Below are 12,906 nucleotides of genomic sequence, written 5' to 3'. Positions count from 1 at the left end.
GCACGTCCACGAGGACGTTTCACGGCATGCGTGTGCCATCGTTTTCGCCGTCATCGGATGTCCCGTCCGTCTTCCCAGCCCTTGCCATATTCTTCCTCCCAACCTACCGCCCCCGCCCACGGCCACAGCCGCGAGTCGACCAACGCTCGTCGACACGGGTACAGGGCGAGTCGATCTTGCTCCTGGCCTTTCTCCGTGCATGTCGCCGAGGAGGACACGGTGGCGCCTGTCACGCTTAGTTTATCTTGGCGATGAGGAGTCCAGGTCTAAAATATTGAACAACCAAGGCCTATAGCGTGAGCAGCAGTCGGCATATGCTATGGAGTTAGTGGTGGTGTTGTGTCGTCTCGGCGGGTCCAGGGCTGGGAAGGCACTCGCATTCTCTCGCCCTTCTCGGACTGACGTCTGGTGCGGGTGGCTCTCGGTTTGGAGCTGCTCCGGTTGTGCTTCTTTCTCCACTTGCATGCTCTCTCCCTATATGTATCTAGCGGTATATTACCTATGTCGCCTTCAGATGCCTAGGTCTTTGTCGTGTCCTTCTCTGACAACGAACAGGTATGCATGCCTCTTCTCCTCTCTTCCCTTCCATTCCTGCTCTACGAAACCTTGGAAGTAGTGGAGGCGAGGGATTGAGGTCCCTGATTTGCTATCTATGGTACCCGTTCGGTGGCTCGACATCGCCTATCTACAAGGCCTTTACCTTACCACGATGTCGACTCGGTATGCTTCTATCTTTTTCTATGTATCTGTTATCCATCCTTCTGTCATTGCAAAAATTATTGTGTTGTTCCTTCTATTGTTTTGGGTGTTAGTTTTTGTTGTGCTAAAGACTGAACATAATTTGAGGTATTAATACTTTATTTATTATTTGCACATGGTTTGTGTTCTTCTGATGATGGCTCATGGATCCGGATTTGGAGATCCATGCGAGCACTACCACACTACCACATGGTGTTCGTTCCTTGTGTTCTTGGCTTTTGCATGCATTAGGTCGTTTCTGATACCACATTGATGCAATGGACTCCATGATGATTGAGGTTGCTGAATTAGATGAAGAAGCAATGATTTGTTACGCTAACAATAAAAGGAAATGTTATTTGTTGGTTTTAAACACTAGTAATTGTTACAAATTACCATAATTTGTATGGAGCGTATTCAGTCTTTATTGATGCCTGACTTTAACATCTACTCCATATTTTGATCTATATTTTTTTATAAGTTTGAGTTCATGTGATTTATTTTAGAAACTTGAGTTCACAAACTTTTTTATTTGGTCTCTGTATGGTGGGATTATGTCATTCTATAATCTATGTTTGTTCAGTGAGTCGTTGTGAACTCTTTTCTAATCGCTCATTTCATTAGTTGTGTTGTTCCAAGACATATTGAATGGAGTAAATAAAAACATTAGTTAGTCAAATAAAAAAATATTATATAGTGGTCGAAGACAATTAATAAAAAATATTAAAATCTTTTTGGTGGATAATTTATGTGGGTATTGTTACGAACAAATCAGAAGTATGAGTCGTGCTTTATATGCAATAATGCAAAGTAAGTATCGTGGATCTACCTGCAAAAGGTTACTCTTCCTCAGGTTGTCTCCAACAACACCCTATAAAGGGTCCTGTCCGGTAAATTTAGGGGTTTGTCAGGTCCCCTACGCCTCCAGCAAGGGACTCTAAAGCGTCCTCTAAATTTTAGAGGATGTGCCAGACACTCTAAATGTGGAGGCCTCCGAGAGTGCGCTATCCGCGCTACTCCTCCACCAGCCGCCGCGAGGAAACTTCCGCCTCCTCCTACCCCGCGCTGGCGACTGCATCTCCTGGGGCTGAGCCCTCGATCCGGCGTGCTTCGCCGCCGGCATCGAGGCAGGTGGGCGAGAAGCGGGCGTGCGGTGGCGGGTCTGGCGGCATAGAGGTCGCAGCACTTCGAACCGAGGACGCGCGACCCACCGCAACCGAAGTTCCAAGCGAGGTTCCCCCAGCTCGTCGCCGGAGAGTCGCCATCGGCAAACGACTTCGTCGTTCGCCGACTTCGTCCAAGGCTGCCGGCAAAAGGAAGAGAAGCTCGTCGCCGTCGTCGTCTTCCTCTTCGATTCGGTCCACCGAGCCAGATCCACGAAGACCGAGGTACGATCTACACAAATCCATTGCGTATACTACTGATTCATTACCGTATTGTATTCTCTGTATTTGGGGCAAGGAAGTTAGGGTTTGCGGGGTGTTTTCTCCCAGATCTGGAGCATTCAAAATAATGAGCTTGAATTTCATCCATGAATCCCTTATTGTTGTGTCCGGATTCATTAATTTATACCAGATTTGGGGCTAGCCATTTCGGGTTTGGGGGGTTGTTCCTCCCAGATCCGGAGAATTCAAATTAATCAACATGAAATCTTCAATAGCGGGGTGTTTTCTCCCTTGTAGTTTTGTCGGGTCTCGCAAATCATGAGGCCTTTTTATGCGAACATGGTCAGTAATCTGCAAATTGAAAACAGGTTGACATTTAAGATAATTGTTTGCAGAAAATAACATAGATGGAATGTACATTCATGGTTTTAGGGTTCATTTGAACTGTGTAGTCATAGTTTCGAATCCCTTATATGCACTAGTTTGTATAAGATAGCTAATTTGTAGGCGGTGTTAACTAATAGAACACTGTGTTTGATGTAGCCATGGAATCGGAGAACGAAAAGCTCCGTAAAGCACTGGCTACTCTGCTCAGAGTTGTTCAAAAGCGTAGTTGTGACATCGTTGATGTCGTCAAATCAGCCTTCCAGCCTTTCAACTCACCTTTGGTGGACGAATTGAACCGAGCACTAGTTGAGATTGACGACCTCGCCAAGGATCTTGAAGACGTAGCAGTGCAAACTCAGTGGGAGGTAGAAAATATGGCTAACTGTCAAGTAAACGAACATCCACGACAAGATGAAGCAGTAGAGGAGCTTCTGATAGAAGATGGTTCAGAAGACGAGCTACTGATAGACGAAGAGTCACCAATTAACTATGAAGACCTTGTGGGCTACGACGATGGTCGTGACTACTCAACTGACGACACATATCCCTACTAGTGTCTAGGTTTAACTTAAGTAGAAGTATTGTAGCATGTACGGTAACCACGTCTGTATGACGAAAACTAGGAAAGGTGACAGGGTTGGTATGATCATGCTTTTGGGGGATTTCAATGTTCTGGTCTATGTAAACTCAAACCATTTCAGCTAGTACAATTATTATTCTGTTATGTTGGAGTATGTTTGCGTTACTTTATATCATGTTACATGTTCAGTTCTGTTCATTTATATCATGTTTGATCTGCCTCTATTGCATAGAATGGGGAGTGATTGGAACCAGGTGATGTCTCAATATGGAAGCTTCCTTAGCCAGATTGACGAGCAGCCTATGGGAACTCAACATTCTGAATTTCCAGTTGATGGGCAAGCCGAGGGCTCAAGAACACCAACTGTTCCTAAAAAGCCAACTCAAAGAACAAAGCTAGCAAACTTCACTGCTGATGAGGACACTAGGGTATGCCATGCTTGGCTTGCTGTAAGTTGCGATCCCATTATTAACACATGGCAGAAACGTCAAGGATTTTGGAGTAGAATTACTGAAGCATACAACTCAAGACGAGGAACATTGCCCGAAAGGTCCACAAAATCTTTGATGAGTAGATGGGATACTATCAAAACACAGTGTTCCACTTTTGCTGGTTACATGATGGCAGTCCTCCGACAGAATCCTAGTGGACTCACTGACGCAGACAAGGTACATCTTTAATGTAACATTTTCACATAACTATTGTAGGTATTTACAAGTATGTTCCTGCTGTAACTAGTTGTTTTATGTCGCAGACATCACTGGCAGCCTCTAGGTTTGCAGCTATTAAGAAGAAGCCTTTCCACTTTTTACATTGCTGGGCCATACTTAAGGACCAACCAAAATGGATGGACAACCACATGGGCCAACAAAATCAGCATGGCAACGCTAATCCCACCCATTCTAACACTGTCGATGTGGATGTAGAAGAATCTGTACCATCTAGCTTCACATCGAAGAGGCCATTGGGTCGAGATTCTTCTAAGGAAAAGGCAAAGAGGACTAAATCTGTGGACACATCTTCATCAGATTCTGAGTTCATGACACGCATGGGAGATCTTTCTTTGGAGCGCCTGTCAGTGTACAAAACAGCTGTTACAACTGAGGAAAAGAAGTTGGATTCAATGAACAAAAATGAGAGGCAGAAATTGCTCCTAGAAAAGAAGAAGTTGAACCTAGAGAAATTAAGGCTTGAAAGGCAGAAACTAAAGGAGGACAAGGAAGAGGAGATCATGATCTTAAGCATGGATTTGAGCAAATGTAACCCTCTTCTCCGCAAGTACTATGAAGCCAAGCAACAAGAGATATTGGCTAGGGTTACTGGGTCAACATCATCTGGCCTGTGATGGTTGGTTACTTAATTTGTTTGTTTATCATTTCTGAATGAGGCGTACTCGGACTTGTTTGTGTGAGCTTGCTGTCGTCAGACCCAAATCTGGTTTGTACCAGAATGTTTTAGTACTTGTTTGAACAATTTGTTTTCAACTATTTGTCATGGTTTGTACCTGAATGTTTTACTATATGTTTTTGAACTATTTAGTTTGAATAACTGTGAGCATGTTGTACTTTTTTGTTTACCATTTGTACACACATGTGGTTGCATGACGGTAGTACTTCTTGTTATTGAATTGAAAGAGCAGCATGAGACACTACGACAGACAGTACAGACAACAGACACTTCGACACTAGAACAAGGTAAACTAAGAAACATGTCTAGACAATAACAGTTCGACACTAGATAAGAATAGACATGACAACTCGTTTCATTGCTTCCTATGCAACTCCGGATCCATGTCCCGCCCAGTGATGGTGTATCAGATCAACCTGAAGCTAAGTATATTTGTTGCGGTCTTCGAGTTGGTTGTACCTTTGATTGACGAAGTCATTGCGCTCTTCCATTGAACCTTGACTTGTGTCTGCCAGCACTCCGATGTTTTCAAAGGTTGTGTTCAAAGACAATGGACCTTCGTCTTCTACTATCATGTTGTGCAATATTATGCAAGTTTTCATGATGTCCCCAATGTGTTCAGGACTCCAACCGTAAGCAGGGCCACGAACCACACCCCATCTCTTCTGGAGTACACCGAAAGCTCATTCAATATCTTTTCGAGCAGACTCTTGAATTGTTGCAAAGTGTTGCGTTCTAACGTCATAGGGATTACAGATTGTCTTCACAAATGCGGGCCAGTCAGGGTAAATCCCGTCTGCTAGGTAATATCCCATATTGTACGTGTGACCATTCACAGTGAATGAAACAGGAGGTGTGTCACCGCTCAGATGCCTTTGGAAAAGGTTTGAACGGTGGAGAACGTTTATGTCATTACAGCTACCTGGCAGACCAAAATATGCATGCCATATCCACAGGTCATACGACGCAACAGCTTCCAAGATCATGGTAGGATGTTTACCACGCCCTGTAAACATGCCCTTCCGTGAACTTGGGCAGTTACGCCACTCCCAATGCATGCAATCAACACTACCAAGCATACCAGGAAACCCACGTGACTCGCCAACTTGGAGAAGGCGTGCGATATCTTCTGCATTTGGTGCACGGAGATAGTACGGAGCAAACACGGTTTGGACGGCCGTGCAAAAGTGTTTCAATGCCTCATGAGCCGTGGATTCACCAATGCGTATGTATTCGTCCACGGCATCAGCCAAAATACCGTAAGCAAGGATTCGAACAGTAGCAACAACTTTCTGTAGAGCAGAAAGACCAATCTCACCCGCACAGTTTGGCCGCTGAATAAAGTATGGATCCACTTGTTGCACAACATCAACAAGGCGCTCAAACACATGGCGACGCATGCGAAACCTACCATACAATTAATGTGTCATAATAGGGGTCATGAAGTTATGTACATGGCAAAATGAATGTGGGACATTTAAATACCTCCTACGAAATTGAGCATCCGTGTACACCGGGTGCGCTCCAAAGTAGTCCGCTCGGATTCTTGCATCGCTGCTCATGTGATCACGATGAATCCTAACACGCCCTGGAATCGAACCACCATGACGACGCTCGTTGCGTGCACGCCGCCTCCTATTGAGCATGTGCCTCGCCAACTCTAACTCTTCTTCTTCCTCTTCCATTTCTTCCATCAACCGCACAAGAAAATTGTTTTCTAAGTACGGGTTCATTGTTGTGGAGTTTGTAAAGGCAAGGTTGAGTGAAGTATGCAAGGCTCACTCGGTATTTATAAAGGAAGTACGCTTCGGAGATGTTGGAACTCGTTTTCCTGGGCGAGTTGATCCAACGTGGGAGTGAAAGCGATGTAAACAAGGTTTCAACTTGAGATGGCAATAGCTCTGTTAATCTGGCCTCTCAAGGGCACTGTGCGGGGGTATTTATAGGTGTCTGAGTGCCCGGCGTCAAGGATTAAGGACGCATGTGCCCTCAGGTGCCTAGGTTCCCCTGGAATATTCTCATTAAAGCAGGGTTACAGACTGTAATAACAGAAAAACCTTTACAATTTGAGCCCGTACTGCGCAGTGATAGCGCGGGGCCCGTTATGACGGGCCGGATTGCACGTGGGCTCCAGTGTTGGGCGACACCGCGGGATGGGGCGACCTCGCCATAGGTCTTCGTCCTTCGGCATGCCGGACGAAGAGCGAAGACTGCCGGTCGTTGTCTCCGTTGGCGCAGCGAGATTGGCGAAAGCATCGAGCGAAGGGTAGCGTCTTCGCCTTCGCCCCAACATTTGCCCTCCGAGGGACCAGTTCGACCAAGTCATCTGGTGCCGAAGGCGTCGCTAGATGGTGGAGACGCTGCCCTCGCTCAAAGTGGTTTCGCGGGGGTTTTTGACATGACCGTTGATTGACGCCGTACTGTTGGATTGCGGGTTTCCCGAAGCGCCACGCCTTGTGTATAAAAGAGGACGGGGGCGGCGCGTTTTGAACTTTATCTTTCTGCGCTCCGCGAAAACCCTAACTTCCTTCTCAAACCGCTCGCTGCTCGTCTGCCCTCCTTGCTCTTGCATGTCGGAGATCTGGCCCGTGTGAAGCAGACCGCCCACCGCCGCCGATGGTACGTAGCCATGTCGTCCTCTTCCTCTTCTGCTGCCGATACACCGCCGGCCGGCGCGTCGTCCGAGGAGACGCTGAGCAATGTGGCGGCGGAGGAGTTGCGCACCGGCGACATAGTGGAGTTTGGCGTGTCGCGGATGTCCTCGGTCCGTGTGCAAGACATGCAACAGCTTGGGTATTTTGGCGGCGGAGTGGCACGTGTCCCGGGGGTAGAGGAGGTCCTCGAGCCGGAAGGCGAGTTGGTCGTCTTCGAGGCTTTTTTTGCCGCTGGCCTTCGTCTGCCCACACATCGATTTGTGGGAGAAGTTCTACGTATATTCGACGTCCAGGTCCACCAGCTGACGCCGAATGCTGTGGTGGCCCTGGCAAAATATGTCTAGGCACCGACTTCATACGGCGGGCAGCCCTTGATCGAAGTCTTCGCGAAGCATTATTGTCTGCATTGGCAGAAAAGGAAAATCGGAAATAAGATTGCTCAATTTGGATCTTGCACATTTACGCCGAAGACCGGCAAGATTTCGATGGAAGTCGTTGAGTTGGTTCCCTGCGCCCGCAATAAATGGGGCAACTGGTGGGAATTTTGGTTCTACGTTGTCGAAGGCACAGTCGAAGACCATTTGGGGCTCCCCGTGGCCGTCATGTGTTCGCATTATTACTCAGCGTACCTGCAGTTTGAGGTAGCGGAGGAGGATGAAGACGAAGGGGCCCTGCGGTGCGCGGCTCGCATGAGTAGCGGACGCGATCTGGTTGAGGAGTTTGTCGGGTATGGGGTATGGCCCTTGGCGCGTGGCTAGGCGCTGGGCGAAGTATGCCCTCGCCAGATGCCTTCCCGTGGCGGGATGCTAGTGCGGAGTCTTGCCTTCGCACTGGATTTGCATGGCCGAGATCCTGCCGCATTCGTGCGTGAGGCGGAGGATGGGGCGGTGCGAATTGTTGGTCGCTACGTGCCAAAGACGGAGGCCCAGCGGAGTTGGGATATACGCGGAATCAACGACCGCCTGAATAGGGTCTTCGAGTTGAATTGTTTGTCATATGGCGGTTATCCCGGGTAAGACGTTGTCGACCGCCGCGGGAAAAAACCGGCGGCTGAGACTGAAGACGACCCCGCGCCGGAGGCCGCCCCATCCACTAAGAAGAGGAAGCTAGGTACTGCGATGGGAGAACTGGGGGCCTCCGATAGTTTTGCTATGGAGTTGATGAGGACATGCGCGGCCCCTGGGGAAGGATGTCTTCGCCCGAGCTCCGGGAGTCTTCGGCGCGGATGCTGGAGGTTACCGGGGGTCGATGGCCTAAGAACGTTCCTATCCCCCGCGCGGCCGGTGAAGACTTCTTTACATCTCGCATGGCTCGTGACTTGAGAGTGTTTCCTTACGGACGGAATATTGCTGTTGTTGTGTCGGCAGTGATGAACAAGGATCGCCAGGAAGCTGCGCAGAAGCGCCGGGCGGTCATCAGGATTCCCGAGGCTAGACCGAAGAGGGCGCGGGGGACTGCGAAGGCTACCGCCCCCGGCGGTAGCCAGCCGACGCTGGCGGAGAAGCCGGTCGCCCTAGGTCCAACAAGGTGTCGGAGAGCGTGAAGGCGGCCGGCGCCGGTGGAACCAAGTCTGCCCCGGCCGGAGCCGCGAAGGCCAGGGAATTGCCTTCGCCGGGGAAACGCATTGCCGACTTCGGCACGAATATTAGTGTGGACGATTATCTCGTTGGTAAGTTTTTTTTTGACTGGTGGTACGTTGCAGGATCAGGCGAGGGGCAACTTGTTGTTGTTCCGCCTGCGGTGGCGACCACGGTGTCTGTCGCGGTGCCTAGGGTGAAGGGTAGCGCTCTCAGCGCTGGCGGCGAGATTTTGGCGGTCGCTGCCGTCAAGGACGAAGCGGGCACTGTGTCCCGCCGATTGAGGGAGGCGTCGCAACAGCTGAGTCAAGTAAGTTGAGCTGGACTTCGGTGTTTACCGCTTTCATGGGGATTGTGGTCTCATGTGTGTCTGTTAGGCGGCCGACTTCACCGACCGTGTGGCGTCGGGGGCCCTTACTGCAGATGTGTCTGCCGAAGTCGAGAAACTTCGAGCGCAGCATGCTGACGCCGTCCGGGAAAAGTCGGCTGCGGATAGCAAGTGCCGCAAGCTGGCGGAGAAGGTGGCCGCCCTGGAGGGCGAGAGGACGGACCTCCGGCGCCAGCTGGTGGAGGAGAGGAGGGAGGCCAACCAGGCCATCGCCAAGGCACAGGCGGCGCAGGCGGAGGCCAAATTGGCGCGGGTGGAGGGGAGTCTTGCCAGCCAGCGCGTCGAGGAATGGGAGGTGCGGTTCAACGCTTTGCAGGCCCGCATGGAGAGGGCCGAGGCCTCTACACGCTCGGAGGTTGAGCGGACGCGCAAACAGCTCGTGGACTCGTACCGCGAGCTGGGCGCGCGGACTGCTGACTTCGAAGTGCCCGACCGAGAGGCGGGCCTTCGCTTCCTCGAGTGGCCGCAAGAGGAATTGTTGGCGCTTCCGACCATCATGGAGAGATTTATGTCTTTTGCCTCCCTCATCACCTGTGAAGGGGCGTTGAACGCGCTGTCCCGCGAGGGGTGCAGTCACTATGAGGTCTTCAACCGATCTGATGAAGATTTTGGGCGCGAGATTTATAAAGTCGAAGACCCTGTGGTGAAGGACTCCGCGGGGCCCTCTTCGACCGGATGTGGGGCCCCTACGGTCGGGAGGTGGTCAGGGAGCGGTCTGACCGGGTGAGGGATCAGGTAAAGTTTGTCTTGTGTATGGTGTCGTTGAATGTGGGTATACGTGGGCTTTGCTGAATCGATGTGCTATGTTGTAGATGGCGCGTGCCGAGGACGTGGAGGACTTTGGACCCCTGAACCGCGCGCAGCCCGAAGCGGAGGCCAACCCGGTTGTGGCTGAGGCTGAAGTCGACCCGGCACCACCCCCGGAAACGGGTGAAGGCTCCCTCGCTGCCCCTGCGGCTGCTGTGTCTGGTGGAGGCTCGTCGCCAGCCACTGCGCCGATGGTGGAGAATCCCCCGAAGGCGGCGACGGAGCCAGCAGCGGAGATCCCATGGTGGCGGCTGGGTCTTCACAGGTGGCTTAGTGGGTGTGGGGTAGTTAGAGAATTTTGGCTATGTTACTGAACCTTGGTTGCTGCATAGGTTCAGGATTTTGGGCCTGCGCACGCAACTGCTATTGCTAATTTTATGGCGGCTTCGAACGTGGTCGCTGGAAATGAATCGGATGAGTCTACGTTTAAGTTTTCTGATTTTGATGACTCTGGGAGTTCGGTTGAGTGGACGGAAGAGTCTTCGAATGAGGACTTGAATTACTTTGCGGCCTTGGATGTGGCTGCGGCGGAGGCTTCTCCGCATGTTACGGATGCTGAAGTTTTGCCTGGTTCGAGTGCTGGGCGTAGGCGGCGAAGGGCGGTGGCAAAGCGTAGAGTGAGTGAAGTGGATGGCGGTCGGCTTCGTGTGGGCAGGGCTGGCAAGCGGGAATTGTTGTCTTCGCCGGTTGGGACGAGTGTAGGTGAGGGGGAGTTGCGAAGTCTTTTTGAGGGTGAGGAACTTAGGATAATGCTATTTAACTATAGGGAGATGGTAATCATTCCGAAGGTTGAACCAATGTAAGGTGTGATGCCCTCGCTGTACATATGTAACTATAGTTTGTATGATGAGGCTGTGCGCCTTCGCGCATCCGGCTATGTCCATAGGGGCATTGCGCACTTGGTCTAGCATGTTTATTATGTCGGTCCGGCTGCGCCTGTTGTTGGTCTTTGCGCGGACAGTTTCTTGGTGTAGACTTTTGCACGAATAGTCTTTTGAGGAAGACTTCGGTTTTGCACATTTGTTGTGCTAGTCCGGCTGCACCCTTAGGCGACTTTTGCACGGATAGTCTTTTGAGGAAGACTTCGATTTTACGCACTTGTTGTGCTAGTCCGGCTGCACCCATAGGTGACTTTTGCATGGAGATTCCGGCTGCACCCTTAGGCGGCTTTTGCACGGATAGTCTTTTGAGGAAGACTTCGATTTTGTGCACTTGTTGTGCTAGTCCGGCTGCACCCTTAGGCGGCTTTTGCACGGATAGTCTTTTTGAGGAAGACTTCGATTTTGCGCACTTGTTGTGCTAGTCCGGCTGCACCCTTAGGCGACTTTTGCGCGGATTATCGCACGCGAGGGTAGCTAGCGCTGCCCCTCGCGGTGACTTTGTATTGGTCGAATGTCGAAGACCGTCGATGCGGTTTTTTTCGACGTAGATTTTTGCGGGGGATTTTTCGCTTGTATATTACATGGCTCCGCCTCGTTAAAAACCTCACCCCCCGGGAGGAAAAGAGTGCGGGCCAGAATAAAATTGTTTTGCGAATTACAAGGGCGAGCAGGCCCTGAGGAGTCAAACAAAAATTTTTCGGAGATTATCAATGTTCCAGGAATGCTCCAAGTCCTCACCGGATAGTGTTGCGAGCCTGTACGTGTTGGGGGACGCTTTCGTCTTGACGATGAAAGGGCCCTCCCACTTGGGCTCCATCTTGCCCCGGGACTCTGTCCGAGCTGTCCGGACGAGTACGAGGTCTCCTTCGCTGAATTCCTTCGGGATGACTGTGTGGTCACGCCATGCTTTTGTTTGGGCTTGGTATTTGTTTAGAGCCTGTAGGGCGAAGACGCGGTCTCCATCGATGAGGTTCTTCGAAGTGAGCTCGTCCACGTCGGGGACAACTGACGGGACTGTCCGTGGGGACCCATGTTTTATTTCTTGCGGGGTCATGGCCTCCGATCCATATAGAAGGCGAAAAGGGGTGAATCCAGTCGCCCTGCACTCAGTCGTGTTTAATGCCCAGACCGCTTCAGGTAACAAATCGGCCCACTTGCCCTTTTTATCGTCGAGGAGCATCTTCTTGACAGCTATAAAATTTTTGCCATTTGCGCGTTCCACAACTCCGTTGGATTGCGGGTGGTATACTGAGGCGAAGGCAAGCTTGGTGCCAATGGAGAAGTAGAAATCCTTGAAGTCTTGGCTGTCAAATTGCTTGCCATTGTCAACTGTGAGTTCGGACGGGACTCCAAAGCGACAAACAATGTTTTGCCAGAAGAATTTCTGGGCAGTCTTCGATGTTATTGTGGATACAGCCCTCGCCTCGATCCATTTGGTAAAATATTCGACAGCGATGAAGGTGAACTTGAGGTTCCCTTGGGCCGTGGGTAGGGGCCCGATGATGTCCAGGCCCCAGCGCTGAAGAGGCCATGTGTGGGCGATTAGCTTCGTGAACTGCGAAGGGCTTCCTGATAGTGGAGAAAATTTCTGGCAGGCTTCGTAGGACCTTGTGACCCGATTTGCGGCGCAGATCATGGCGGGCCAGTAGAAACCTTGACGGATTACCTTTGCGGCTAGTGCCCTGGGCCCTGCGTGAGAGCCGCAAGTCCCGCTGTGGACTTCGCGCAAAATTTGGACGCCTTCGGTCTCGGTGACACATTTAAGCATGGGTTGACTGACCCCCTTCTTGTAAAGCTGTCCTTCAATTAGTGCGAAGTCTCGGCTGCGATGTTTGAGGCGCTTGGCCTCATTGATGTCGGTTGGATGATAGTACCCCTGCAGGAACAGGGTTATTGGTGCCCGCCAGTCTTCGGTCATGATAACGTTGACTATGCGGTGGCCCTCGCTGTCATTGGTTATTTGGAGCCCCTCTGGGCTGCGGACGGCTGGCGTGCCGATGACATGGTAGAATACGTCGGAGGGCAGGGCCTTGCCTCGGGCGTCTAGCTTGGCCAACGCGTCGGCCTCCTCATTCTTGGCACGGTCCACATGCTGCAAGGTG

The 12,906-nt window shown here is 50.9% G+C and overlaps 1 protein-coding gene across 1 annotated transcript in view; it reads left to right on the top strand.

Annotated features, from left to right (window-relative positions):
- The first annotated feature begins 1,555 nt into the window (after positions 1-1,555).
- Positions 1,556-12,906, top strand: part of LOC100383238 (sequence-specific DNA binding transcription factor) — a 32,553-nt gene continuing 21,202 nt past the window's right edge. Inside the window, exon 1 of the mRNA XM_035961539.1 lies at positions 1,556-1,591. The gene's annotated coding sequence lies outside the window, so the exon portion shown is untranslated. The remainder of the gene's footprint in view (positions 1,592-12,906) is intronic.

Source organism: Zea mays, chromosome 8, assembly GCF_902167145.1.
Source record: "Zea mays cultivar B73 chromosome 8, Zm-B73-REFERENCE-NAM-5.0, whole genome shotgun sequence".
NCBI classification, from domain to species: Eukaryota; Viridiplantae; Streptophyta; class Magnoliopsida; order Poales; family Poaceae; genus Zea; species Zea mays.
This window is presented reverse-complemented; position numbering and strand designations above follow the sequence as displayed.